Genomic DNA, 13,975 nt, shown 5'->3' with positions numbered 1-13,975 from the left:
TATTAAAACTTGAAAATTTTTTACTGAAAGATTTTATTTCAAAGTTTCTATGTACGTTACATTGCATGTTCTTTTTTTATTTATTATCTATTATTTGCAAAATATTGCAAATAATAGATAATAAATAAATGATTACTTACCCTAAAGTTGCTCCGCCGGCGCCCGATGCCCTTCCTGAGCCTCCTCCTCCTCTCAGTCCTCGCAGTCCAAGGCACTCACTCGCGTTCGCGTCGCGAAGTACGAAAATCGCCCGATATTTTAAACGACACTCCAGACGCGTATTTTGTCATGTTAAAACAAAAATGTAACTCCGAATATTATCGCACGGAATGCACGTTCGACACTCTCAGCAATTAATAACGACGAAAAAAGATGAGACGGACAACTGTAGAAAGTAGTAAGGATATCATATTATCGGAGAAGATAATGCGCTGCTACAGAATAATTTGTTCCGTACAAGTGCCGCCGTGCGAATAATACAGGACGATAGCAAGCACAAGGTCGCGCTGATGCCGATGTCAAAGGAATGCGAAGAGTAGGAGACAATGTTTATATCCATACATAGCGCGAGAGAGAAAGAGAGAGAGGGGATATAGAGCGCGCATACTCTAAGCGTAACGACGAAAACAACCCCACCACACGCCGTGAAACGATCTCGAAATGGAACAATTATCGAATATTTATCGAAATTGAGTTAAACTCGATTTTCACTCCATTTTGAATAAATATCCTAATATTAAGAGTTTCGAGGCCGACTTGTGGTGTTTGTTGGAGTAATTTTCGCCACCTAACGATCTAAATCTCCCCTCTCTTTCTCTCTTTCTCGCTATATATCGCCCTGATTGTTACATCCTAGTACTGTCAATACCCGGCTACCCGGTTATCTCGGGTATTACCCGACTACCTGGATACTCGGGTACCCAGATACCCGGGTATTATTCAATTACCGGATATCCGGGTATTCAAAATATGATAATTAAAGACACGTATTATATTGTAATTGTATAGCTAACCCAAAATTATCGCATATAATCACTACATTATATGTAGAAAATAACTTAATAAAAATTTATAATTTATAAATTATTTTTTATATGTAATACAATTACATGCGATAATTTTGTATTATTAATGCAATACGTGTATGTAATTATTATATTTGGAATATCCAGGTACCCGATTCTAAATAACAGCATCCTGTTCTCCGCATTCTCCCAAATCAGAATCGGCATAACTTTATTCCTGATATGTTCATTGCATCCTTATTATTCGCACGCCAACATATTATACGGAGCAAATCGTTTCGTATCGACACGTTCTCTCCAATATGTAGTATAATATCCTTATTATTTTCCGCAGTTTTCAATTTCACCCTTTCCGTCGTTATTTATTCCAGACGCAGTACAATGTTGAACGTGTAATTCGTACGAGAATATTTCGTGCAAGTTTTATTTTTGTCCTAATATGACAAAATATGCGTCGATAGTGCCGTTTAAAATATTGTATAATTTTTGTATCCGCGTCGCGAACGTGTATGAGTGCCTTGAAGAACTGCAAGAAATTGTGAGAGAAGAAAAAGGCTCAAAAAGGACATCAGACGCCAGCGAAGTAACTTTAAGATAAATAATCATTGTTTGTCAATATTTGTTAATTTGTCAACATTTGTTATTGACTCAAAATATTGCAAATAAAATATGCAATGTAACGCATATAGAAACTTTGATATAAAATCTTTTAGTAAAAAATTTGCAATATTTAATATTTATTCGTAACGGATGAGTAAAGATATTAATTTATTATTATCAATTTCGTGTTTTTTATTATTTGTTATAATACTTGTGAAATTATTCCTTTAAAATTAACATTTCTATCTGTCACAGTCAGAATGATAAATAATATGCGCAATCAGAAAAATCGAATTTAACTTTTCAATACTGCCTTACTCAATACTGACAAAGAGCCTTTATTTGTTATGAAAGAAACCGGAATTTTTCATGAGTTGTCTCTGCATGGAATTTTTTATTAAATGCATTACACTCTTCAGGATCATCTGCGCGTGATAATTACATGCATATCTCGTGGACGAAAAAATGGGAAGATTCCACAATGCGCTCATCATGACAGGCGTCAGTTAAAAACTGTGGTGGTTACGGAAGAAAAATCAGATTAATGCTGCCAGCCAGAGACGGGCTTCTTCTAAATGCAAATTACTCGCCTTCGCAACGCGGGTAACGCGGGTAACGCGGGTAACGCGGGTAACGCGGGTGACGTAGACAACAGGCCGCGATAATTTGTCGCCCGACATCAGTGCACGCCTCGTTATACCGGGTTACCGTTAACACGACTGAGTGTCTAGCCGCGAATTTCCATAAACCTCTCGTTGATGACAATGCAATTATTTCCGAGTACGATTTGTTGTCGCGCAGGATCTTGTATAAACGATCTCTTCTAATTAACCGCAGAATCGCTAATCTCCCCGTGCACAATCTTTTATGGTGAAAATTAAGTGGAGAACGATGACAAAAGTCATGAATAGAAATGAGTTAAAACAAAACATACTCAATATCCGTTTATATTGTATGTATAATTATTTCATTGTAATATAAAATGTTCGCGAATTGCTTTTTTATAAAATTAGAATTAAAGTACTATTGTACAATAAATTTTCCTTAAAATGAGAAAAATGTGAATTATACTACTGTTTCGTTCAAGAGCTCAAATATACTAAATGTAACTCACTTTGAACATATAATTTCCTTGTGTAATGCATTACTGTATAATTCTATAAAAATTCGCTTTTGATGTTTCTTTCTTTACTGGCTACCATTACCAGTTTTACCATCCATGGTCGGCAACGCAGAAATTCTTACGTCGCAATAAAAACGGAAAATAATCTTAGGTTCGTAATCATAATGAGGATAAATACTTTTAAGTACCAACAGTTTAATGATGAAGTAAGGCTTTACCCAACTTTCCGTAATGTATTCTTTACGTTTTACTAGTTTTCCTTTTCCGTGTTTACTATATAGACGTTTTAACAGTGCGATAAATTTCATCCACTACTTACAATCCATTTAAGCAAAGGAGTAACTCATGCATTTTACGATCATCCTTGTAAAGGTGACGTGAAAATTAGGCGTCTCTAAAGGACGAGCTTAGTTCGAGAGTTTCAGGTTAAACATTTCTAAGAACTACTTTCTAGAAAAATCTTTATAGTATCAAAGTATACATCTGTACAAAACTCTGTTTCAAATTCTGAGATTATTTCCAATAATCTTTAGAACAAAAGCATTGTGGAATCAAATATAAAATATATAATATATAAAAAAATGTTACTCAGTTAATTTGTTTTAAAAATGTTACATAATTATATATCGTACAATATTATACGACAAAAAATATATCAAAATATAATGCAAACATTACGTGGCAAATGCAGAATTAGCAACTAAATAAATCAATATGAGTTTTCGTATTACAAACAACTATTAAATACTCGAAAGCATTCACTACAAAGCATCCTGGATAAGAAATTCGACTGCAGATGCAATACAGCGCGGCGCACCGTTACTTAAAATCCGCGGCAAGCACCCGGTCGTAACAAAGTTTGCGACGTCATATAGCGGGTCAAATGTCTCCTCCCCGTCCTGGAGACCGAGTCGCAAGGACCGTCGCTCGAAGAGAAGGTGCCGCTGTGGCACTCTCCGCGAATAATTTATTTTCACAATGCAATAAACCCCGTCCTGGAGAGTAACTATCCATTCGCGCAAATGAAATTTTAACGCAATTGTCCCTCAATAAGGAAGCCGGAATTTGCGCGATTTCTACGAAGTGAAACGTAACAGACCACTCTGCACGCTTCCGTTTCCGCGATAAATTTATCGAAATTATTCGCAGATCGAGAATCCCCGTGTATTCTAAAAGAAGACATTGCAAAGGTCTAGAATCGAATTATCGCTAGAATGTCGATTACGCTCGAGGTCGAGTGTTCGTTCAAGAGCGCTGCAAAATATATCCGTCGCATAAGATCGAATTAAATCTATCATGATCAATTGTGCATTTGTGAAAAACTTCAACATCTGAAGAACAATAGTTATCGTTGAAAATATTATATATATTTCAAAAGAAATTTAATCATTTAAAATATATAATCATATTTACTATAGAATTTATTATATTTTTTCTAATTTTTTATATTTGCAATTATATAAATGTTATCGTATCTTTCTCAAAATTTTTTTACATTTATAATCACATGTTTGTAGTTAATTGTGCAACATATAACTATTTCTGACACTATTTTGAACAGAGACTTCACTAAACCTTTCCTTTCTTAAGTTATTTATGCATTGTTTAATACTGTTTAACACTCAATCAAATCCAAATTTTATGCTGCATTTTTACGGAGGACTAATTTCGACTACTTTTTACTAATGCAATCATCTCTCCGCTTTGAGCTCTATGGTAAGTTAGAAGACAAAACGATTGTGGCATTATTCATGCGGTGATGCTTTATCGGCTATATATATATACTTACACGGCATTTTGTTCGATGATAGTTACGGTTTTGTCATACCCCGTATAATTTTTTTCCAGAAAATAATTCATTCTATAATAATAGATAAATTCTATATGCTTTGAAGAGAAGAACAATTTGGATCATAGCGTGATCTAACAGAACTGCTACAATTGTTCGGTAAATAATACGTTCTTGACTATAATTTTTCGGAAAAGTTTATCGTGCAATTTGTCTCAGAAATCGATCGGATAATATCTAATAATAACGATCGGATTATTAATCATGCAATAATACTTTTCATAATTATGAATTTTAGCTTCATACAATTTTTATACCAGATAATCATCGAGAACATTTCACGTGTAATTTATATCTCATAAGTTCCCACCGACGCAAGTGTGACTACGAAGTAGACTAATTTCATCGCCATTACGAGGTGATCTGGTTTCAACGAACGTATGGAGCTTCCATAATTTCCTGCGACTGTGGGGAAGAAGTGATCGAGTACGCGGAATGTTATTATTCTAGTTTCATCCGTAATTTAATAGCAATTGAGGATCGTGCGCTTTGCAATAATCATGATGTTACTGTCAAGTATCTCTGTTTTACTTGAAAATGTATTATCTACTTGATATAGATGAATTCGCTAATGTACCTTATTCGATAAATGCTGCGTATAATCTTCATCCAATTTTTTAAACATGCAGTTATTGGAGATCTTTATTTGACTATACATTCAGAGATTAAGATCACGAATGGTACATAAATTTACAATTTGCAATTAATATCTTAATTTTTGTTAAGTAGCGTTTTAACTTCATGTAGAAAAAACAAGTTTATATGCAAATGCTTTTTATAATATATACATATTTATATTAATAAAATATACTGAAAATGTTCTATTTGCAACTACTCCATTTTATCGTTTCTGTCTTTCAAAACTTAAAATATAATTCAAAACAAAAAATATAATCAGTATTTTACACATATATTCAATTTTATATTATGTGTATCTAGAAAAGTTAAAAGTTAAAAATGTACTAAAATACATTTATATCAATAAAACCCTTCCGAAGCGAGCATCAACGTTAAACAGGTAATAACGAACTACTTGTATAACGATGACACCGTCAAGTGTTGCGTATGCACCCTTGACCCGGAATACACCGAGAAACCCGTTTGACATTAAGTATCGGAGAACTTCTTACCGTCAGCGAATTATTTAACCGTTTCGCATACATCTGAGGCGCGAGACACGCGTACATTCCATCATAATTCAGACGAAAAGCTCGCGACAACTAAGCGATTTTCATGGAAGATGAAAAAATAGAACTTACGATATAGTGACACATCGACCAAAACGAAGGCCATTCGATGAAGAAAAAACTGAAAGTATGTCAGGGCAAATTGCGCGGCGCGGCGCGGCGCGGCGCGACGCCGTCAGGCGGCACGTGACGGTGACACGAGCTTTTCAATTAATCAGAAATAAACGGTGTCAACGGCAAGCCGGTGAAAACCGATGCCGGGTACAAATGTTATTTATCGTCAAGCACGTGGCGATACCGTAGGATGTTGTTTAAACGATCGTCCGAACGTCACATCGTGTCGCGTGTTCTGCGTGTATATCCAGCCATGGGGAAAATTTGTGAGACTTTTCCGTCAGTTAGTATGGTACATTTTTCTGGCGGCTATTTACAGGCAGGAACAACAACAAGGAATTAAACGGATTATAAACATTAACACGCATCTGCATATCCATTACCGCGATATAAATATAAAATATTTATACCTTGGATTTTTCTTCTTCATTGTTCACTTCTGGGGCTATTAACTTAAAACTTGCAGTAAAAGCTTTTAAAATTATTTAATACTTCGTTAAAGTCTCATCATCATAACAACCCTTTTTCGTCGTTCTCTCTTTGAAAGCCAACAAGCAAAAGAATGTAATTACATTCAATCTGTATATACACCCAATTCTGCGTTAGACTTATTTCAACTGCCAAGACTTTCTAACAATTTTATTTTCTCCCAAACAACTTAAATAATTTTTACATAAAAATTTGAATAAAAAAAAATTAAAGGCTATTTATAGTTCATAGAACTTTGGAGAAAAAGTCATTAAACAAGCATTGAATTAATATTATTTGTCGCTCTGATTATATTCAAATAAAATAAATCAAAAAATTTACAAACATATTTAAAAATTAATATTAATTAAATTTTAATTGAGTGAGCAGTATGTATTAACTACGTTGAGGCTTATTACATTACTACTAGTTAAGCTATACTTAAACTCCAAAGCAGTCTCATATTCCCCTAGTTCGATATAAAAGCGGTAACATCAATAATTCCGTTTAGCGTATAGTGCGATCGATTGTTTCTTCGCGATTTCGTTACGGCGTTTCATTCGTTTTACATAAACCGCGCATACTTCGAAGATAACATTTACGTTGGCACAGCGAAAGTTTCCATTTCATTTAGACAGAATTGATCTGCGCAGCGGGTAATGGAAAATGCAAGGTGCACGACCCGGAATTGATTTCTCGTACAACCAATTTCGCGAACCAGCGTCCTTGGCAGCGGTTCTCTCTCGATCTCGCACAAGTCCTACAAAAATAATCTAACCACGTAAGCATTCCGATGGACTATCATGACCGTCGCGAAGTCCAAAGCCTCTAGTATCGGTAGGGAGTATCGGCATGCACCTAATCGCACGTACCTAATCCAGAGGCCGGGAAAACGAGCACGATTTTTTCTTCGCGAACGCGCCGGTCGCGACATGATAAAATTTACAACAAAGCCGCACATCCGAAACGAGTGTTATTTATGTTGACACGCAATTAACTTTTTTCGCCGCTTTCTCCCATCTACATCGACCTGCATGTAGTTGCACTGCACGCTGTGCGCACGATAGCGATTACGCTGTACGAGCAGCAACGATGCAATCGCGGCGCGCACAGCGTGTAGTAAGCGAAGACAGCCGAGAGACTAGCGGCCAATTATTTTTAATGTCTCATTGTATTCTCCCTTGCGTCGCCATTAAGGTTAATAGCCCGCAGTGTTCAAGGCGCTCCTTTTCGGGACCCATAATTAAAGTCAATCGCGTTACCGGAAACGGTCCATTAGACATACTCGCGGATAAAAAAAAGTCTTTCTCGATCGCGGACCCACCCAATCCGCTTCTCTATAATCGTCTCGAAGTACTGTACTGTAACTTTATTCTCTTATGTATATACAAAATACTCAAGAAAACCGAGTATTTTATTTTTCATACTTAGCATTTCGAATAATTGTACGTATTACATTCATCGTTAAAGAAATATTGATGCTTCTCAATTACTTTTAAAAAATATTATTTTAATCAGAATTGAACTTGAGTTTTAGACATCGAAGTGTTTAACGCTGAAGATTAGAAATGCCAAAGTAAATAGCGTATGTCTAAATTATCGTGAGATCCGATCTAAATTGATCTGAGAAAAGAATTCCCATGATAAACTAGTGACACTAATTGTAGAACATCCTGTATTTACCATTTGGATTTCATTGTTATTAATGTAAATTTTATTTCAATTATATTCTATCTAATTTTTTATTTACATATCTATTTCTTTTTCTTTAAGTAAGAACAAGAGCTCACAAGAATCATAAGTCGCAGACACGTATTCCTCGAACCCATGCAACGTACGTGGCGTGCTTTTGTGTTAAATACAGAATGTAAATCGGCTTTCGCGACTCCGCGCGTATTTTTGTCCATCGTGCAATAACCCCTGTGTATAACGCCGTGAGAGACATATGGCGCGCGTGTAGTCGATTCATCGAATGAGAATATAATAGAACGGTCGGATCGTGCGATTCTATAAGAGGGAGGAGGACTCTTGGTATACGCGGACGATACCACTCGTTCGGATATTACGGATGAGAAATATATGAAATGGAGGAAACAAAATGTATTATTATTAGCACTGATATTACGCGTATTATATTGTATATAAAGGAAGGATATTAGTTTGACGAAATGTGGATATCTGTAATATATTCATATTAACATTAATATATGAAGGTAATATATGTTTTCGAGAGTATTTTTCATTAATATCACATATTATTTTTAGTTTAAAAAATATATTTCGCCCAATTTTCAGGCTATTTAAAATTAAACTCAAAATATGAAATATTTTTCTACGTAGCAAATATTTCTTTATTTATAAACATTTTATGTTTAAAAAATTATACATGGACGGATTCCGTATAAGAAAATCTTACCCTGATTTTTATTATTTTATATTCAAGACAATTTGCAAAATAAACTGAAAATATTTATAAAAAAAAAACTTTTTGTTTTTTCCAAATGCATTACCAATTTAAAAACATTAATTATAATAAAATAAATATTTTACGTTGATTTATCGATTAAATAAAAAATTTATATTATTATCAATTTTTGTGACATAAAATAATATTTCTTTTGCGGAAGTTTTTTTCCTAGAAGTCTATTTTTCAGATCTGTCATAGACCAGACTGCCCTCCCATAAAAGAATCGTCTGTACAGTTTTTATATCACAGCCGAGAAAAATCATTCGCATAAAGTAATCGGACAAAAAAAACGGAAACGCACACAAAGACATTGGTATATCCGCCGGAGGCGGACAAACATATTCCATAGCACGGGGATATTTGTTCCTATGACGCAAACGCGATTCTGTGAGCACGACTAAACGGCTGACACTTCCACCGGGCATTCTCTTTTACGCTATGACGGAGGAAGAGAGATCAATCAGTTCTGTATGTTTGATGTTTCAATTGTATCAGTCAAATACCCGAGCATATCGAGATGCGTCGTTTCGAGTACCGCCGCCACCGCCGCCGCCGCCGCCGATGTCGCCGCCGCCGTCGAGCAACATTCAACGAGCGGAGTAGATCCCGAGGTTCGATTTCAGCGCGACACACAATCGACAATGAAGCATTTGTAAGCCGTGTCCGCGTGGGATGCGTATTAAATCACAACCGAGCAACGATAGAATGGCACCGACCCGTGCTGATTCGATTTCCATTCCGACAAAACATTGCTGCCGAAATACTTTACAATGGGACATTTTACTCGTTGACGATTAGGTACTAGTATGCAACAGTAGTGTTCTCGGATCACTATGAATAAAATATTATTTGTATACATGATCAAAAGCGACATAATGTAGATACGACAAATGTTTATGCATAAAACATTCCCCGAACACCGCGAAATTTGGAGACCTTCGAGTTAAAATAAACACATTAATCGAACTTTTTAATTAAATTAATATTTTTATTGTGTTATGAAAAAACTGTGGAAATAAGAAATATACTGTATGAGATTAACTAGTAAAAAATATTATCTAGTTTTGACATTAATTAGAAATTGAATTTTGATATTACGTACAATTATTTCTCGATTAAAAACTCGTGGTCTAAGCTTTAACGCGTAGAGAAGCAGACACGCGCATCTCACAAAAGTAACAACACGGGAAGTCTGCTCGCTCGTTGCTACGATGTAGCTTATCCATAACGATTGAACAGACTTGTCCGAGCGTAAATGTAACGATAATGCAACGCCCAGCTCGCGTCCGGCTCTATCTCTCGCTTCCTTCGTCTCTCTTTCTCCCACTTCTGCTTTCCCTTCCCCTTCGCTCTTCGCATTTATGCCCTCTGCCACCCACCTACTGTCTGCTTTTGTCTCTCCATCGATTCGTGCACTCGCCATTATTATAGAGAGATAATGCCCCTATACTCGACGCTGTGCAGATTGGTGCGAGGCTGCTCGTATGAAATGTGCGAAAGGTCCGAACAGAAGAAGGTAAAGAATGAGAATTGCATCATTTATTTCCCTTCTAATGTACGTAAAATTGATTCTAATTTCAAAATTGTGCTACTCTAAAAATTTCAAGAAATTGTACTTTTTAATTTTTCAATAGACGAAAAACGTAACTATGTGTGAGTAAAAGATATACATATTTACGAGAATAAAAGCACAATAAAATTGTTATTGTTGTAATATTTTTCACTTTGGAGATCGAACTATCTGTACCGTCACAAATGTTAGCGCACGTAAATTACACTGGCATGTGTGCCGATATCGCTGTATTATTCATGTACCGATATTTATCGGTGTATCGGTATATTGTAGAGGAAGTGTCAACTATTTAGCGTAAGTATTCGCATTAGCTACATTAATTGTGTAGTTTACATCTCCATTCACTTCGCGCGCTCCACGAATATCGCGCTGTGAGTGTAACTGCGGGAACAATGGGTCAAAAGGCAATCGAAAACGATAACATTGTCGAGCAATTGTTATAACTCTCTCGATAATCGGAGCTTTCAACAAACCGATGGCAACAACACGATGGCGGCTTGCAAATGTTTATCGCGCACAAATGTACGTAAAATTTGCTGCAGCACATGAAATGTATGTCGACGCATCCGATGAATCGTTTGCGGATCAATGCGCCTTCGTGAAAATTTGAAAATGAAGAGTGCACCGGGAGCACTGAAATTTTCATAACGACAAGCACGGAATTTACGCGGCAGTTTTATATGTATGTACGTACGCTCACGTGCATCGAAATTATGGATCAAAAGATTAGAAGTGACTGTTATATCATCATGCGAGACTCTATCACCGCGATATTGAGTAAATTGTAGACATAAAGATGTTTCTTCAAACATATCGTCAGAATAAAGCGATAAATTTATTTTTTGAACGATTACGAATTCTCTCTTTTCACTATCAATAAATAATTTATATAAAGTAAAAGCAGAACGTAAAACAATATTTTAAATTGATCTTATATATCAAAAATAATCTTGTTGAAAAAACATTTAAGCATTAACTATTTAAAATCGTTAATCTTTAATATTTATATCGTGAAAGTATTTTTACTAACCAAATAATGCATTTATATTTGATGTAAAAATAAATTATTAATAAGATTTATTTTTCAGTGGAGCTAATTTCTCCCTACAATATTTAAACACATTTCTTTATAATGTGATATAGTATTCTAAAAATATAATGTAGTATAGTATTCTAAAAATTGCAAGACCTTTTCATCGGAAGAACGATCGAACTTGTCAATGATGTCGATATAAACCGTAAGGCTAACGTGGCTTTCCCTCGCGTGCCTGTATTGCCCTAAGTTTATCGATTACGTAAATAGCACTGCTCGTCAAACGAGAATCGAAACACTTAATTTTGTATGAATGCCGTCAAGTACTTTTAAATATTTCCAGTACGAAACATTAGTGACAGAAAAAGAAGGAAAAGGAAAGAAGAACACGATAACGAGTGTAAAAGAACTCCAAATAAGCTTGTAAATAGCAACACATTATCGATACTACTAAATCCCTACGGTTCGCGAAACAAGAATGCAAGCATGCGGAGACTTCAATGATGGAGATCTCTGGAGTCTCTTCGGTGACAACAGAAATGACGAGTAGGGTACGGCTCATTTGTTCCGGAGATCGGCATACGACTGCTCGGTCGATTTCCCCGGTCGCGTATCGCGCGCTTGCCCTTTCTTGCCATCCGGAAATGTGAAACGCCGCGGTATGCAATTGCGGGCGGTGCATACGGTCGCTTGAAGAACGTCGATTTCCCCACGTCGCGTATGTCACAGCATATATAAAGGCATTGTTGCCCGTAGGGAGAGAGAGAGAGAGAGAGAGAGAGAGAGAGAAAGAAGGAATCCTTTTGCGGGCCGACGACACACCAATGTACTACCCATTTTTCTCTCCCGCACCGCCGTCGCCGGATGGCGAATGAACAGATAAACCGTACGGCGGGTACGCGGAGACGGCGAAGGAACGGCGAGAACGAGATAGCAAATCAAAAGGGAGCATTAAAAGTTGTCGATGCGTTAGTCGCGCACAGTACCGCGGTCGTTGCCAGAAAGGACTCCCCGGGGACTCTATAGGGGTTGCGACGAGAAGCGGCGGCGAGGATGGGAAGCCATTTCGCTCATCTGCCGAGTCATAAAGCAGATACTACAGTTCTATCCTCGAAAATACATAAATCTTGCCCGGCGGCCTGGCGTAATGCAGGAGAAATGAGTCCTCGCACGTAAAATAAATGATCAGATCAGTCGTCGTCTCCGAGGAAGATGTTAGCTCTGGAAATGTACGGATTCCTTGAGACTCTCGGGGTTGAATAAGATCTTGAGAAAACGACGGCGATGATGAAATCGATGTCGCGTCGCCTATCGCGATGCTGTCTAAGCGAGTAAAAATTTACATCCGCGTAATCCTAATACGGATCGATAAATACGTCCGATAAACCGCTTTAATGGAATTATATCGCGGCTTATATGCATCATTAAATAGAATACTGCTAGTGTTGAAAGTTTCATTAAAATCTTCAAATTTGATTGAAATTTATTCAGTCTTTGTCTCCTAACTAACCGGATCTTTATTGATTGAAGTGAGTTTAATAATTTAATAATTTGGCAACTATCACGCTAAGTGTTATTATGTAGCGCATAATCGTTTTTGTCAGCTAACGTTTCATTCGATGAATAACGTTATAATAAAATTGCTCTGATTAGGTAACATTCCAATAAATCATAATTATTCATATCGATATCCAATTACGCACGAATATTGAAAGTACATATCTTCTGCCACATTTCAGATTCCATTCTATATATATGTACATACCTAACTAATAATATGCAACATCCATACTTTAATACCACAAATTAATATATTGGAATAAAGTTAGTCAGGCATGAAACAAATATTACAGTGATTAATCAAGATTATATTACGGAGTATTAATTAGTATTTGTATAATTTCTCAATTTACACACATACACACACGCACGCACATGCCACATTTTTATTTTAAAATATAATGAATTCTCTCATATATATTTCGAAATTTATAATAATCAATAAATTCCTTTTTCTTCTGAATTCTTTCTTTCATTTATATATTTCGAATACAATTATACGTAAAATGATAAATATTTTTCACAAGAAAGTTCTTATAATAATTCATTCTATATTGTCATCCTTATGTCCATAATCTAATAAGAAAAAAAACCCGATTTTTCATAAGTTGGCCAAAAATTCGCAAATTCTCAGTGACAAACTTTTTATCAGCTCAGCGTTTTAAAGTGCCTATCGCACTCGTAAATTTTCTTGGCTGTCTGAGAGCACTTTTCTGCAGCACGCGCAAGTAACGTCCCGTTTATCAGCGCAGAGCGCAAGCATGACGTTGCCGCAATCGCTGACACTCCGACACCCAAATGTTAGAAAGATAGCAAACTAAGAAGAAGTAGAGTCGCTATTTGGAACTTTCTTACAATTGCGAAGACAGATGCAATAAAGCTACTGACAAGCCATCTACTAACTCTGCCCACTAAAATAGTAACTAAAGATTTGAAAAACGGTATATTGAAATGATATATAGTGAGAATTGATAAA

General features: G+C 36.1%; 1 protein-coding gene across 5 annotated transcripts in view; it reads right to left on the bottom strand.

The window, feature by feature from the left end:
- tei (teiresias) overlaps window positions 1–13,975 on the bottom strand; it is a 314,441-nt gene that overhangs the window by 288,497 nt on the left and 11,969 nt on the right. The gene's annotated exons all lie outside the window — the stretch shown is intronic.

This window comes from Linepithema humile, chromosome 5 (assembly GCF_040581485.1).
Source record: "Linepithema humile isolate Giens D197 chromosome 5, Lhum_UNIL_v1.0, whole genome shotgun sequence".
Taxonomy (NCBI): Eukaryota; Metazoa; Arthropoda; class Insecta; order Hymenoptera; family Formicidae; genus Linepithema; species Linepithema humile.
The sequence above is the reverse complement of the archived record's forward strand: the minus strand, read 5'-3'. Positions and strand labels throughout refer to the sequence as shown.